The 13,668-nt window shown below is 46.5% G+C and overlaps 1 protein-coding gene and 1 long non-coding RNA gene across 3 annotated transcripts in view; one reads left to right on the forward strand and one right to left on the reverse strand.

Annotated features, from left to right (window-relative positions):
* The window catches only part of RBM47 (RNA binding motif protein 47), a 174,240-nt gene that overhangs the window by 129,393 nt on the left and 31,179 nt on the right, over positions 1–13,668 (reverse strand). The gene's annotated exons all lie outside the window — the stretch shown is intronic.
* LOC136406191 (uncharacterized) lies at positions 1,201–3,996 on the forward strand. The gene is made up of 4 exons (XR_010751636.1): positions 1,201–1,454; positions 2,921–2,988; positions 3,169–3,501; positions 3,661–3,996. It is a non-coding gene; the product is annotated as an uncharacterized lncRNA (long non-coding RNA).

Consider the following 13,668-nt stretch of genomic DNA (forward strand, 5'->3'; position numbering starts at 1 on the left):
ATGAAATGCATTCCTTGAAGATGAAGGCCTTTCCCCTTATCTTTCCTAGATTCTACTCTCTCCTCGGCCTATTTCTTATAAATGTGGGACATATTTTAACTAGTATCTCTCCTCTGATCACTGGACATAATATATACGAAAGTGCGTGGCCAAATAGCTTGGTTGGTTGAAGCATTGTCCCAAAGACTGGGGAGAAGGACACCTTAATTTGGGGATGCTTCGCCAAGACTTCCAGCTCTTAGAACAAATACCCAACGAGTGCCTGCTGCCTGTCAGCCCTGTGCTGGGCGCCGGGGACAGGTGGCAGGCCAAGGACCCACACGCCGAAAGGGAAAGATGACTATATGTAACCCTCCTCACGCACACACACGCCGGAATGCTCTCAGCGTTGGGACAATGCTCCAACCAACCAAGCTATTTGGCCACGCACTTGACCCTCATAGGGTCCTTGAGGACAATACTGGATACTTTATAAGGCCAATAATAAAGCCTCTGGTTAGGGCACATACAGGAACAGCTCAATGTTCCTGTCTCTCTCTTTCTCTCTTACTAAACTCAATGACTAAAAATTAAAAAATACATTTATATATATATATATATATATACAAAAGCTGTAAAATACAAAATAAATGTAATGTAAAATACAAAATTGTATTTACAGACTGTACAATATAAAATAAATGTAATGGATTAATGTCGTAACAAGAAATCATTTGTTTAAGGTTAGCATTTGATGGCTGTTTCTGTCTTGATAAACATTTATAATTACCATGTGGTTTCTATTATAAGCACTGTGCATGTATTAGCTCATATAATATTCACAAAAATCTTACAAAGTATTATTACTCTGATGCCCAGTTTACAGAAGAAGAAACTACGGTAGAATGATATTAAATAACTTTCAGATTAATGCAGCCTGGCTCTGATGTTCCCGCTGGAGGTCACCTGTCACTCAAGCCATTCCAGGAGAAAGAAGGGAGTTGTTTAGATAAGGTAGGATACTGGACCCTCACCATAATGAATCATTAACTCTCAGCCCACTTCAGGCTGAGATACTTGGTGGCCTGCGGGTCATGTGCTGGAGTAGAAACCCTGAGTGAGTCACTGGGGAACCCATGACTGTCCTCTTAGTTCCTTCTGGCTCTGCTTCCTGAAACAGCCTTCCTCGAGTGCTGAGCCAACGAACGGGAGCAGTTTCAGTTCTGGGAAAGAGGCTAAGATCTAGTCACTGTGTCCACACTCCAGCTCTCTGCAGGCTAGTGACCCCAAACTAACACGGCCAGCCACTGGGACTTCCTCAAACTGAGAAACGCCCGCTCACAAATGCGGGTCCTGGACCAACAGCCTGCTGGCAGATGAAACACCTTGCAGGCAGCCTCACAACGCTCCCGGAGTTCACAGTCGCCTGATGACAGTTGTAGAGACAGCCCGTGTGACAATCCGAGCAAATGCAGGTAGTATAAATAATAGGCACCTCGTCAGATTCTATGAAAAACCAAGGTTGTTCCTCTCTGCTGTTTATTCTCTCTTCCTGTGTCCCAATTTTTTTAAAGCCCTGTGTTCCCTTTCCTGATCCTCTCTTATGATGTTTGCTTTAAAAAAAAAAAAAGGTCTGGAATAACCTTATGGTTACAGAGAGACAGGAATGCAGCCAAACAAGAAACCGAAAGCCCCAAATCTCAGCCTTATCACAGACACTTGCAAGCTCTGGGGTTTTCTCCTCCTTCAGCACAAATCTTGTGATCAGATAGATGCGGTGCTTTTCCCTGGTAAAGAAACCGACAAACAGATACTTAGAATTTTCCCCCCTGGGCACTTACCAGATGTTTGTTGAATAAATGGTCTCCCACTTTCTATTTTCATCCATTTTCGGTTTTAAGTTTCTTTCTTGCTATATCCTTACCTAGTGTCAGAGCCTACTTCAATTTCATTGTTCTTACAGCATCTAAAAGCTTATATTTTGGAGGCCTTTTCTGTAATTTTCTCTTTCACCTTAACTTTTGGAGTTATCATGCTATTTAGGGTGTCAACAGGACAAGAGATTTAACTTCTCTATTCCAGTTCCTCCATCTGTAAATGCTAGAACAGTCCTGGCCACAAGGATTGACAAAGATCATGCTCATAAAGGACTCGGCCTGGTGTGTAGCACAGCACAGCTCAAATCGAGGAACAAAACCCTCAATTAAACAGAATTACCAGTTCAGATTGTCCAGGTCAGTGCAATTTTGTAACTTTTAGAAGCGATGAGGGAAAATAAGATCTGATCTGAGGGAATACTAGAAAACGCACCGGGCCCATTTGGTGAAAGTCGTTCAGATCAGAGCACATCGCCACACACATGGCTAAATTCCCATGAAGCAGCTCTGGGGGAAATCTAGGAAGCATTTTTCCCTGTGGGTCTCTCTTTGCTGCCTTTTTTCCCAATGACCTTGGAATTGCTATGTTGGGAATGTGACGCCAGGGTAATCATTGACAAGCAGGAATACAAAGCATCTCCTCCCACCCTGACCATTATTACTGTGCAGAAAATCTTACGCAAAAATCTAATAATTTTTTTTTAACCCAGAAATGTTTTTTTGAGTGCCCTCAAATTCTAATTCTGTTTAAACACCAACATGCTGAATATCACAGGCCCTCTCTCTACTAGGAAATCTTTCTCCAGTGAAACTTTCTTTAGTTAGCCAAGTCAAATGATTCCACCTCATGGACAGTTTCTAAATTTGTCTACTTTCACTTTTTAAAGGAACATCTGAGAATCCAAGTGACTTACTTGTAGGCTTGAACCCTTTTCCCTTTCTCGTTTTCCTCCTCCAAGTTTTGAATACTGGCTCCCAGTTGTGAAAGATCATCAAACTGCACAACCAATGAGTTTAGGTTCCTCATTTGGAGCTTAAATTCTAATTCCTCTTTCTGGTATCAGGGCTCCAAGAATTCCTGAGAACACTTACATGACAGCCTTTGGGAACCAAACGAGGAAGCTCACACGGGGTAGGGGCCCTTTCACTATGACCACTGCAGTGACAGTTGATTTACAAGGTGGAAGGACAAGGGGCTTTAAACGAGGGTTGACTCCAACGAGAGTCGACCAGCTAGCTGGGGGCTGTGCTCGCCGGCGGTGTCAGCTGCCCCCTGCCCAACCCCTTCCACACCTCTCGTCCTTCTCTGCAGTGGATTCCTTCTGCGGCACAGAAACCGAGAGAGTGATTCCTGACTGCCCTCTGCCCTGGCCCCCTATTGGATCAGCTCCACAGTCCCACCCTGACCTGCCTGCCTGCTTCAAATGAGGATCCCCGCAGTCCTCACCTGAGAGCATCTACACCTGCGGCAAGAACCTGGCCCTCGGCTTCAGGGATGCCAAGCGAGAGTCCTGAGTCTACCTTTCCTGACGATGACTTGAGTCCATCTCAAATATAAAACTGCACTAATACCAACTGCATGCAAATACTGGATTTCATGCCGCGTCGAGTCCAGTGCCTGGCAGAGCGTAGGAGTGCAAGAGAGGTAGCTGTTATTTTTTGTTACATTTTGGAACTCATGGTCTAGCTCTCAACAGATGGTAAAGAATAGATTGTGTCAGAACTTAGCTCTGTCTTCTAACATCAAATTAAATTTATTTTATTTTATTTTTTATTTTTTGCTCCTAAATATATTACTTGACAGGACCATGCTGAATCACCAATCCGTGAGGAATACCTCAGCCTCAGAGTACGGCGGGCTGAGACAGAGAAGTGCGCTGGAAGACCCATGGATCACCCACTTCCTTACAGAGAATTTTGTCTGACCTGCGAAGCAAGTAGTCTTATGACTGTGGCCACAAATGATGCACTAGAACAAGCCAACCAACACACAAAAACGAACATAGAACATTCTTGCATATCAGGCAGTTGGACTACTATGAACAAGCTATTATGGAGGATTAAATTGTGGTTTGTCATTCCTACGATTTATCAAAATATTCTGGTTTCAGAACAGATTCATTTCACAAGCTTTCACATATTATTCAATTAGGCTCAAAATTCACACAAAGTGAGGAATAATCCCCTATCACATCATTCTAGGGTCTTAAAAGGAGTTGTAAGCATGTTGTTCCCTGTTCCCAAATACCTTTCCCTCGCTGGCACACAAAATAAGTAACAGTATAAAACAGTGTGTTTGGTTAAGGAAGAAAATTATTGGCACAGGCACATGACACAATTTTCTCTCCTTGTACACTGTACCCTCTTCCACTGCCGGACGCTGACCCGCGTGGGTGTGTCTCCTTTGCCCTCTGGCACCCCACTGAGTTAAGCCAATGGGGGCACAGGCAGAGGATGAGAGGCTGGGGGCATAGAGGTCAGGGCACTTATTCCCTGGGTTCCCTGACTCCCGGGGGACAGCAGGGGGGCTGCAGCCCTTTACCAAAGGCTCCTGCCAAGGCCTCCTCCATGTAACAATTTTCTCTGGATACTTGGCAGTACTTCACAATCCCTTCAAGGTTTCCCCTAGACCTTGATAATCCCTTTAATAATCTCTCCTCAATTATCCTGTTGAGTGTACATCTGTTTCCTACCGGAATCTGACCGACAGAGCTGACTGCCCCCCCCCACACACACACACACAAATTATCATTCCTCACTTTGTGTGATATAGTCGCCCCAGAAACCAGTGTTTGTTTCAAAACTTTGCTAGAGTGACTGGGGAGGAGGACACCTTGATTTGGGGATGCTTCGCCAAGACTTCCAGCTCTTAGAACAAATACCCAATGAGTGCCTGCTACCTGTCAGCCCTGTGCTGGGCGCCGGGGACAGGTGGCAGCCAAGGACCCACACGCTGAAGGGGAAAGATGACTATATGCAAATCAACAGTTAAGATCATTTCGGGCCCCGCTCAGTGCTGCAGGCGAGTGCAGCAGGGCCAGGAGCTGGTGGGGACCCAAGAGAAGGCTGCTCTGAATGACCTGTAGCGATGACTGAAGGAAGGAGGGGAGGAAGCCCAGCAGAGACCTGGTGGGGGAGCCGTCTAGGCAAGGCACACGCAAGGCATCTGCCAGGCCCAAATGCCCAGCAGCGGGAACGAGCTGGTTTGTTTGCTTGTTTCGTTGTTAATTCCGGGAACAGGAATCTACAGCTAGAATCCGGTGAGAGAGGCAGAGAAGAAAGCCAAGTTGGGGAAGTGGCCAGGGGTTCGGTGGCAACGGGTCTTAGGAGTCAGGCTAAGGAGCTTGGGGTTTATTCTAAGTACAAGGAGAAGCCATTGCAGAGCGTTCAGCTCGGCAGGGAGACACCTGGCACGAGGAAGGGTTAGAGAACACCACAGAGAGATGGTTCGTTTGCTTTCTTGCAGGAAGACTCCTTCCTCATTGGTACAGTCTGCTTGTGAGGTGAGGGGGGTAAGGAGACACTGAGATTAAATTATTCCTTCTTTACAAGAGAGCACAACAAGCCACCAACAGAAAGTGGAAAGACAACGCGGAGAGCATTCCGGCGTGTGTGCGCGTGGGGAGGGTTGCAGCGGTGTGCGAGACGCGTTCTGCAGGAGGGAAAATGAGAAGCAACAACAGCTCAACAGTCATAGAGCTCCGGGCCCAGCTCTCTCTCCCAAACTTCAGCTCCTAGACCAATTACCTGCCGGACCTTCCTCTACAATATCACTACTTGCTATATGTATCATATATAATGTGAAATGATTAGCACCTGAATTTGGTAACATCCCTCATCACCCGTGTCCTCCTTGAATCTCCACGCCTCGTCTCCTTCTCTCCCCACAGCCTCTTCACTCAGACTCTCACGATAGCTTCGTTACAGGCTTCGACTCCTAACTCGAGTCCTTGTTGCCAAAGTGATCTTTCCACAACTGCTTGTGCCTCTGACTGTGTCACTCACTACCAACTAGTTAGCAAAGCATCCCAAGTCCTCTGGGATCGGTTCCCTGTCCCTCTACAGTCAAGTGTCTTGTCCCAACCCCATCTTTCTCCAGCTGTCTGACCCAGCTACTCCTTACAAACACTAGACATCGCCTGAACACATTATTCAGGCTTTGGGCTGTTTCTTGTGACTACAGTGGACCTTCTACCTGTTGCTTCTCTAACCTTATGCCCTACTCTCAATTCCTGCTCATTTATCAAAACCATTCTTTTGTCACTTCCTCGAATCACCCCCCTGGTAGAATCCATTGTCTCATTCCTGCCCCTGCCCACGCCGAACTCTCTTCCAACTTCTATCAGGGCACCGGTGACATTTATTGTCCTTACTTATAAACTCCCTGGACTAGTAGTAAGCAATTTGAAAGCAGGAGCTGTGTTATTCATCTTTGTATTCCTGGCACCTACCAGAGAGTCTGGCACACAGTAATTGCTCAATACTCACTCATAAGTAAAACTTTAGTAGAGACACAAAATGTGCCCACTACAGAAGAGACAAAGGAAGAGGAGAAACTTCAGGGTCAAAGGCTAATTGCAGAACAGGGCAAAGAACAAGACAGAATAAAAGGAAAACAAAACAAGCTCAAGGATAGGCACGAGGAATATAAATAATTTTAACACTAAAATAATTTTAACTTGCAAATGAATGGCAGAGCATTCCAGACACAACAGCAAGATAGCAGATAGGGTCCTTGAGGACGATACTGGATACTTTATACGCCCAATAATAATAACAATAACTTCATAATCAACAATTATCAACAACTGAGTGCATCCCATACGCCAGGTACTTTACATGGGTTATAACTTTTTTTTTTTTTTTTTTTTTTGCATTTTTCTGAAGCTGGAAACGAGGAGACAGTCAGACAGACTCCCGCATGTACCTGACCGGGATCCACCCGGCATGCCCACCAGGGGACGATGCTCTGCCCCTCTGGGGCGTCGCTCTGTTGCACCCAGAGCCATTCTAGCGCCTGAGGCAGAGGCCACAGAGCCATCCCCAGCGCCCAGGCCAACTTTGCTCCAATGGAGCCTTGGCTGCAGGAGGGGAAGAGAGAGACAGAGAGGAAGGAGAGGGGGAGGGGTGGAGAAGCAGATGGGCGCTTCTCCTGTGTGCCCTGGCTGGGAATCGAACCCGGGACTCCTGCATGCCAGGCCGACGCTCTACCACTGAGCCAACCAGCCAGGACCAGGTTATAACTTTTAATCCTCATAACAATGCTATTAGGTAGGGACTATTACTGTCCCATTTTATAGATGAAGAAACCAAGTATTAACAAGTTTAAAATACTAGTCCAGGGTCACACAACTAGAAAATAACAGATCTGGAATTCATGTCCAGGTCCGTCTAACTCTAAAACCTGAGCTTTTAACCACAAATAGTATGGTGTTCATAATGTAAAATATTATTTATATGCTTTATCATATTATCTATAATTAGATTCATTTAACCACAATGTTGAATGGCTCTCTTAACCAGGTGAGTTGTCTAAAATTTCAATGTTTAGATGATAAGATTTATAACATGATAAGTAAAACTGAACACATGGCACAGTTTTGCAATAAAAAGTATCCAAGGCCTGACCTGTGGTGGCGCAGTGGATAAAGCATCGACCTGGAACACTGAGGTCAGCAGTTCAAAACCCTGGGTTTGCCTGATCCAGGCACATATGGGAGTTGATGCTTCCTGCTCCTCCCCCTTCTCTCTCTCTCTCTCTCTCTCTGTCTCTCCTCTCTAAAATGAATAAATAAGTAAAAAAATAAAATTTTAAAAAGTATCCAAGACCACCTGGGTTTGACAAGCTTAAAAAAGCCAAATTATTAAATGTTTTATGATTTGCTATGACACAGAATGTGTTGTATCTGCTTTTAACTGCGCTCATTACGGTGTTCTCACAAGGTAGACTGGTGAGAACTCAGTGGACCATGACATGGAACCTTTTGTTCTGATCCAACAGACCAGTGCTATTCTGTATTAACATGAGAAGTACTAACGTGATTTTAAATTTTATGATAGCCACATTTTAAAGGTACAAGAAACAGGTGACATTATTATTATTTTGAGAGAGAGAGAGAGTGTGTGTGTGTGTGTTAGAGACAGAGCGAGAGAGTGAGAAGCATCAACTTATAGTTGCTTTCTTTTTTCTTTTCTTTTTTTTTTTTTTTTTACAGAGACAGAGAGGGAATCAGAGAGAGGGATAGACAGGGACAGACAGGGACACAGAGAGATGAGAAGCATCAATCATTAGTTTTTTGTTGCGACACCTTAGTTGTTCATTGATTGCTGTCTCATATGTGCCTTGACCGGGGGGCTACAGCAGACCGAGTAACCCCCTTGCTTGAGCCAGTGACCTTGGGTCCAAGCTAGTGAGCTTTTGCTCAAACCAGATGAGCCCACGCTCAAGCTGGCGACCTCAGGGTCTCGAACCTGGGTCCTCTGCATCCTAGTCCGACGCTCTATCCACTGCGCCACCGCCTGGTCAAGCAGTTGCTTTCACATTAATTGTGCATTGGTTAAGCCTTTACCTGAGCCGAGCCAGTGACCCCTTGCTCAAGCCAGTGACTTTGGGCTTTTCATGCCAGTGATCTTTTCTGGGCTCAAGCTGGAGAGTTTGGGGATCCTGTGAACAATTTTCCTGCTCAAGAGAGCAACTCCGTGCTGATGAGCCCACACTCAGAGCCAGCCTCCTCGGGTCTTGGAACTGGCCACCTCAGCATTCCAACATACTTACAAGCTTCCAATAAAGTTGTGTTTAACAAAAATATATTTAACACTGCCTCAGTTTTTAAATGTAAATTAATTAAAATAAAAACTTCAGCCCAGTCACACTAGCCACATTTCAGAAGCCACAGGTAGCTAGTGGCTATAGTTCTGGACAGATACAGATAATGGGTGTTGTTTGTTTTCGCATGCTCAACACGGAAAGGTGAGAAAGCTGAATGGAGTGCTAGCTAATAATATGGACGAATGGACTGCTGTCTACTCACAGGGGTGAATTAATAGTGCATTCTCTACTTCCCTTCGAGTTGTACAAACAAAGGTTGAGAAGTAAGGCAGAGACAAACTGTGAGGAACATTATTAATGTATTACTTTGCTTTTCTAACAGGTTGTACTTGGGGTCATTAAATGAATACCTAGTCCATGTGACTGGGCTACTTAAAGGTTTTATCCCAACAAATCCTTGTTTGTAAAATTCAAGGAAACTAAGAGGATTACGTGTTTCCATGTTAGTTAAACTAGGAAAACAGAGTTGCTGCTGTTCTTTTTCTTTTTCCAATTTTTCCATTGATGTGTAAGAAGGGGGGGCAGGCAGGGGGAGGGAGAGAAAGAGAAAAGTATCAGTTCATTGTTCCATTTAGTTGTGCACTCATTGGTTGCTTCTCATATGTGTTCTGACCAGGGATCGAACCCATGACCTCAGGTACTGGTGCTGTATCCACTGGGCACCCCAGCCAGGACTGCTACTGTTTATTTTAAAACTTCACTGTGCATAAGGCAATAACTGATGTGGAATGAAATTCCTGAGCCAAATAAAAACGCAAAGGGGAGAATAAGATCAAGTTCCTCTGAGCCTAATTCTTTTTTTTTTTTTTTAATTTTTTTTTTAATATTTTTTTTACGGGGAGGCAGTCAGACAGACTCCCTCATGCGCCCGACCGGGATCCACCCGGCATGCCCACCAGGGGGCGATGCTCTGCCCATCTTGGGGCGTCGCTCTGCCTCAATCAGAGCCACTCCAGTGCCTGAGGCAGAGGCCACAGAGCCATCCTCAGCGCCCAGGCAAACCTTGCTCCAGTGGAGCCCCGGCTGCGGGAGGGGGAAGAGAGAGACAGAGAGGAAGGAGAGGGGGAGGGGCGGAGAAGCAGATGGGCTCCTCTCCTGTGTGCCCTGGCCGGGAATCGAACCCGGGACTCCCGCACACCAGGCCGACGCTCCACCACTGAGCCAACCGGCCAGGGCCTGAGCCTAATTCTTATGTGTCCTTTTCATTTCTGAGCCCCAGAATAAGGCTGCCATCAAGAACTGCGACGTTTACTATAGAAGTAAAGGAGCAACTAAATCACCCTGCAAATGCCTAATTCTCTCATTAGGCTCTCACAAACTGGCCTTTAAAGGTCTTGTGCAAAGAAAAAGCACAAACATTACTCAACTGCCTATTATTTTCTTGCCTCATATTGAAAGTCTTGGTTAACCAGAGTAATCACATTGGTGGGATTTCTTGAGGCAAAACCCATCTTAGCATCCAGAACGAAGTCAAAGGAAATCCAGGCATCTGCCAACGACAGAGGTGTTTCAGACCATGATCATGCATGGTTTCCTAACCATGTTCCTACTGTTACTAATGAGATTATTGACAGGTCATCCATCAGAGCTCTTTAGGGCAGACACAGAGGTTATTTTTATTCCTTGCTGATACCCAGCACCAAATACCAAGCCTGGCAAATAACAGGGACTCTAGAAATATTTATTGAATGAGTGAGTGAATGAATGAGTAAAGACATTCTGGAGAACAAAAGTGGAGTAGGCATTCTTTTGTATTCTGGAAGGTGGTAACAGGATGGCACCCTTTATCTCTTTCTACACCGCCCTCTTCCCCAACCCCAAGTTCCTTCTCTAAAGTACACTTGATGGGTCAATTCCACTCGCTGCAAGTGTTCACTGTGCTAAATGCTAAAGGGGCAGGAATTCATAAGAAAGAGAGGATACATTTCTTAGAGAGTTAACATGTTAGGGAGATGACATAACGCCCCCCCCCCCCAATCCTCTAAAGAGTATAATGTGGGGATAATCTGATAGGTTCATCCTGTTGAGGTTTGGGGTAAAGAACCCCATTGAGTAGTGGCAGGGGTGGAGGTGGGGGAGTCCCTAAACATTGTGACTGTGAAAAGGAGAGGCTCCTCCCACCAGAAAGAATCTGGAAAATGAGCCTTTGACCACCAGGAACAGAAATTCCTGCGATTTGGGGTATTATTTTGGGTGCAGAGTCAGATTTTTGGAGGGTCCTCATGGACAACAGGGGAGTAATAGCTACCTACGTATTTCATAGACATGAGAGAGAGGGAGGCCTAGAGCACAGGCCCAACTGCCAGGACAGATGGAAAAGCCTCCTCTTGTTAATCAGAGTACGTGGCACACATGTAACTCCGTGTTTACCCCACCCCCTCGGTACTCCACGTCCAGCTTGGACTCCAGCGTTAACGTGGGAGCGGGCTCCCGAGACCAGCCAGGTGGGGTCATGGTAACTGGTGAGAGCTGTCCAAGCATAAGGTGCTCCCTGGAAACAAGAGTCACAGGTGGGAGGATCAGGGCCCACCCACTGTGACCCTCTCCACTGCCCATGTGAAAGATCTGAGTTCCCTTTTAAGGTTATTTTCTGAGTTTCCTTACAGAAAACAGTGCATACACTTACGCAGCAGGTAAACACTAGAGGACAGCACGAAGGGCGGGGCTAGAGAGTCAGAACAGCTGCGTCCAGGCAGTGAATAAATACTTTAGATAACGGTGTGACCTGAGGCCTGTCTCATGACTTCCTTGGGCCTCAGTGTCCTCATCCATTAAATGGGGGGTTTGGACTGTACGTTTTCAACTCTTCTCACAGGAGCTGCCAAACTAAGTCCTAAGGGACGTGATGCCCACCAAGTGCCGGAAGAGTTCAGAACGGAGGATTCTGCTGCGCTGGGTGGCAGGAAAGGGCTTTGTGGGAAAGGCAGGGCTGGCAGTAGGATGAGGATGAGGAGAATTTCGGTGTCTAGTGAGAGCGGGGGAGGGAAAGGGACAAGGGAAGAACACTATGACAAAGGCTTACAGCCTTGAGTTTGGGAATGCTTGTGGTGTGACCGGGGAAATCCTCACTGCTGAGTTGGGAGGAGAGTACTAAGGGGTCAGAGCAGAGGGGCAGGAGTGGCAAGGGCAGCAGGGGCGGCAGGGTCAGAGGGGCGAGTGGATGCGTGGGGCGGGGGGGGGGGGGGTGGAAGCACGGGGGGGGGGGTGCGGGGGGGGGGGAGTGGATGCGCGCGCGCGGGGCAGAGCGGAGGCACAGGTCCAGAGGCTGTGCTGGAGGGGGCGCTGTGGGCCAGGGGCGGCAAGTACCGGTAAAGAAGAAACCAGAGGCCCTGACTCCCTTCACCCCTTCCCACGGTTCCAAACATTCCCCAGTCAGTAAACTGTATTCAGACTGTGCCAGGCAGGAGATGCTCCGGAGAGGTAGAGAGGGGTGGGGGAGGGCCATGGACACTAAATATGGGACAAAATAAGTGGCATTGCCTTTTCCTTCCACGCCCATGAATTCTTTCCCCTCTCCAGGCAAGTTTTTGAGTTTATTTTCAACTTGATTTCATTAAAATATTGGAGAGGTAGAGCTGACCTGTGGTGGTGCTGTGGATAAAGCATTAACTTGGAATGCTGAGCTCGCTGGTTCGAAACCCTGGGCTTGCCTGGTCAAGGCGCATACAAGAAACACCAAGAGAAGTTGGTGCTTCCCGCTCCCACCACCTTTCTCTCTCTCTCTCTCTCTTTCTCTAAAATCAATAAATAAAATATTTTTTAAAATAAAACCCTTTATTATTAAAAATACATATACTGTAGAGGTGGGGTGGGTCATTTCAGCACTTTAACTCACAACCAAAAAACCTTCCCCAGGACTTTCATTACCCCTCAGAGCCTTGGCTTCTTTGTCTATAAAAGGAGCATAATGGCTCCTGTCATCAAAGGAACAGACAGCCCCTGGGGCAGGGGCTGAGGAGCAAGGCCCCACTAATTAGGATTGCTAATTCAATTAAACAAGCAAACAATAGTGCCCTAGACAAATGCACCTGGTTCTTGGTGTTTTCACTGTTTTCATTTTAGGGAAGTAAAAAGGATGAAACTGCAGTTCCAAGGAATGCTAGTGACTTGCTCTGGTGACCAAGAAAGGCCTTAAAACTGGACCTCTGCCAGGCAGCGCCAGGAGGCACTTCAGTCTGTCTTCCCTATCTGTCAGTAACTCGCCGGCCTCTTTGCCTGGCCAGACACCTGGCTGTGCCAGCTGGGACACGGACCCTAACCCTTCCTCACCAACGTCTTACTTCTTTGAAAGACGTGCAAAGCGCTCCCAGACCTGGATTTAAGGACCTGCCACTAAAGGGACAGGCGGCACAGAGCACACACAGAACCACGACCAGAGGCATGGCAGATAAATCTGAATTTCAGATAAACCATCAATAATTTTCATATGTTAAATATGGCAACTCTAGGTCAACAGGCACCTAAGACTGCGTGCAAGGTGAGTCCCGCAGGCAGGCTGTAGGCTGTGCAGGGGAACTTTCCGGCTCCCCTGAGGCGCTATCATTTACATTTAATGCTTCTTCACCAAGGCCCTTATTGCTGGGGTGGTTTCCCTTTTGTGATTCAAAGTGTCACAACTGAATACTCAGCCAGAAGAACAGCAGCACCTGGAAGGTCTTACATATGTCTAATTCAAACTGAACTTTTCCTCAAAGGTTGACCAACCATAGCAAGAGATGTCAGGGTAGGGGAGGAAGCTTGTTGGGCAGATAAAATGTATTATGCTCACTTTGTTAAAGATGACACAAGGAGGCCATCGCCCAGGTGATATTAAATGTGTGTCTCTGTGGGCAGGCAGGATTGTTGCAGCCTGGGGCTTGGTTTTGGGATTAAGCCTTTCCCACCCTTTTTGATGTGGGGTGGTACAATCCAATCATGCCTCAGAGAAGTGACTTTGTATTAGAGACTTCCCTATTTTGTATATTGGATTAAAAGTTGTGAAGC

This window comes from Saccopteryx leptura, chromosome 5 (assembly GCF_036850995.1).
Source record: "Saccopteryx leptura isolate mSacLep1 chromosome 5, mSacLep1_pri_phased_curated, whole genome shotgun sequence".
Lineage (NCBI taxonomy): Eukaryota > Metazoa > Chordata > Mammalia > Chiroptera > Emballonuridae > Saccopteryx > Saccopteryx leptura.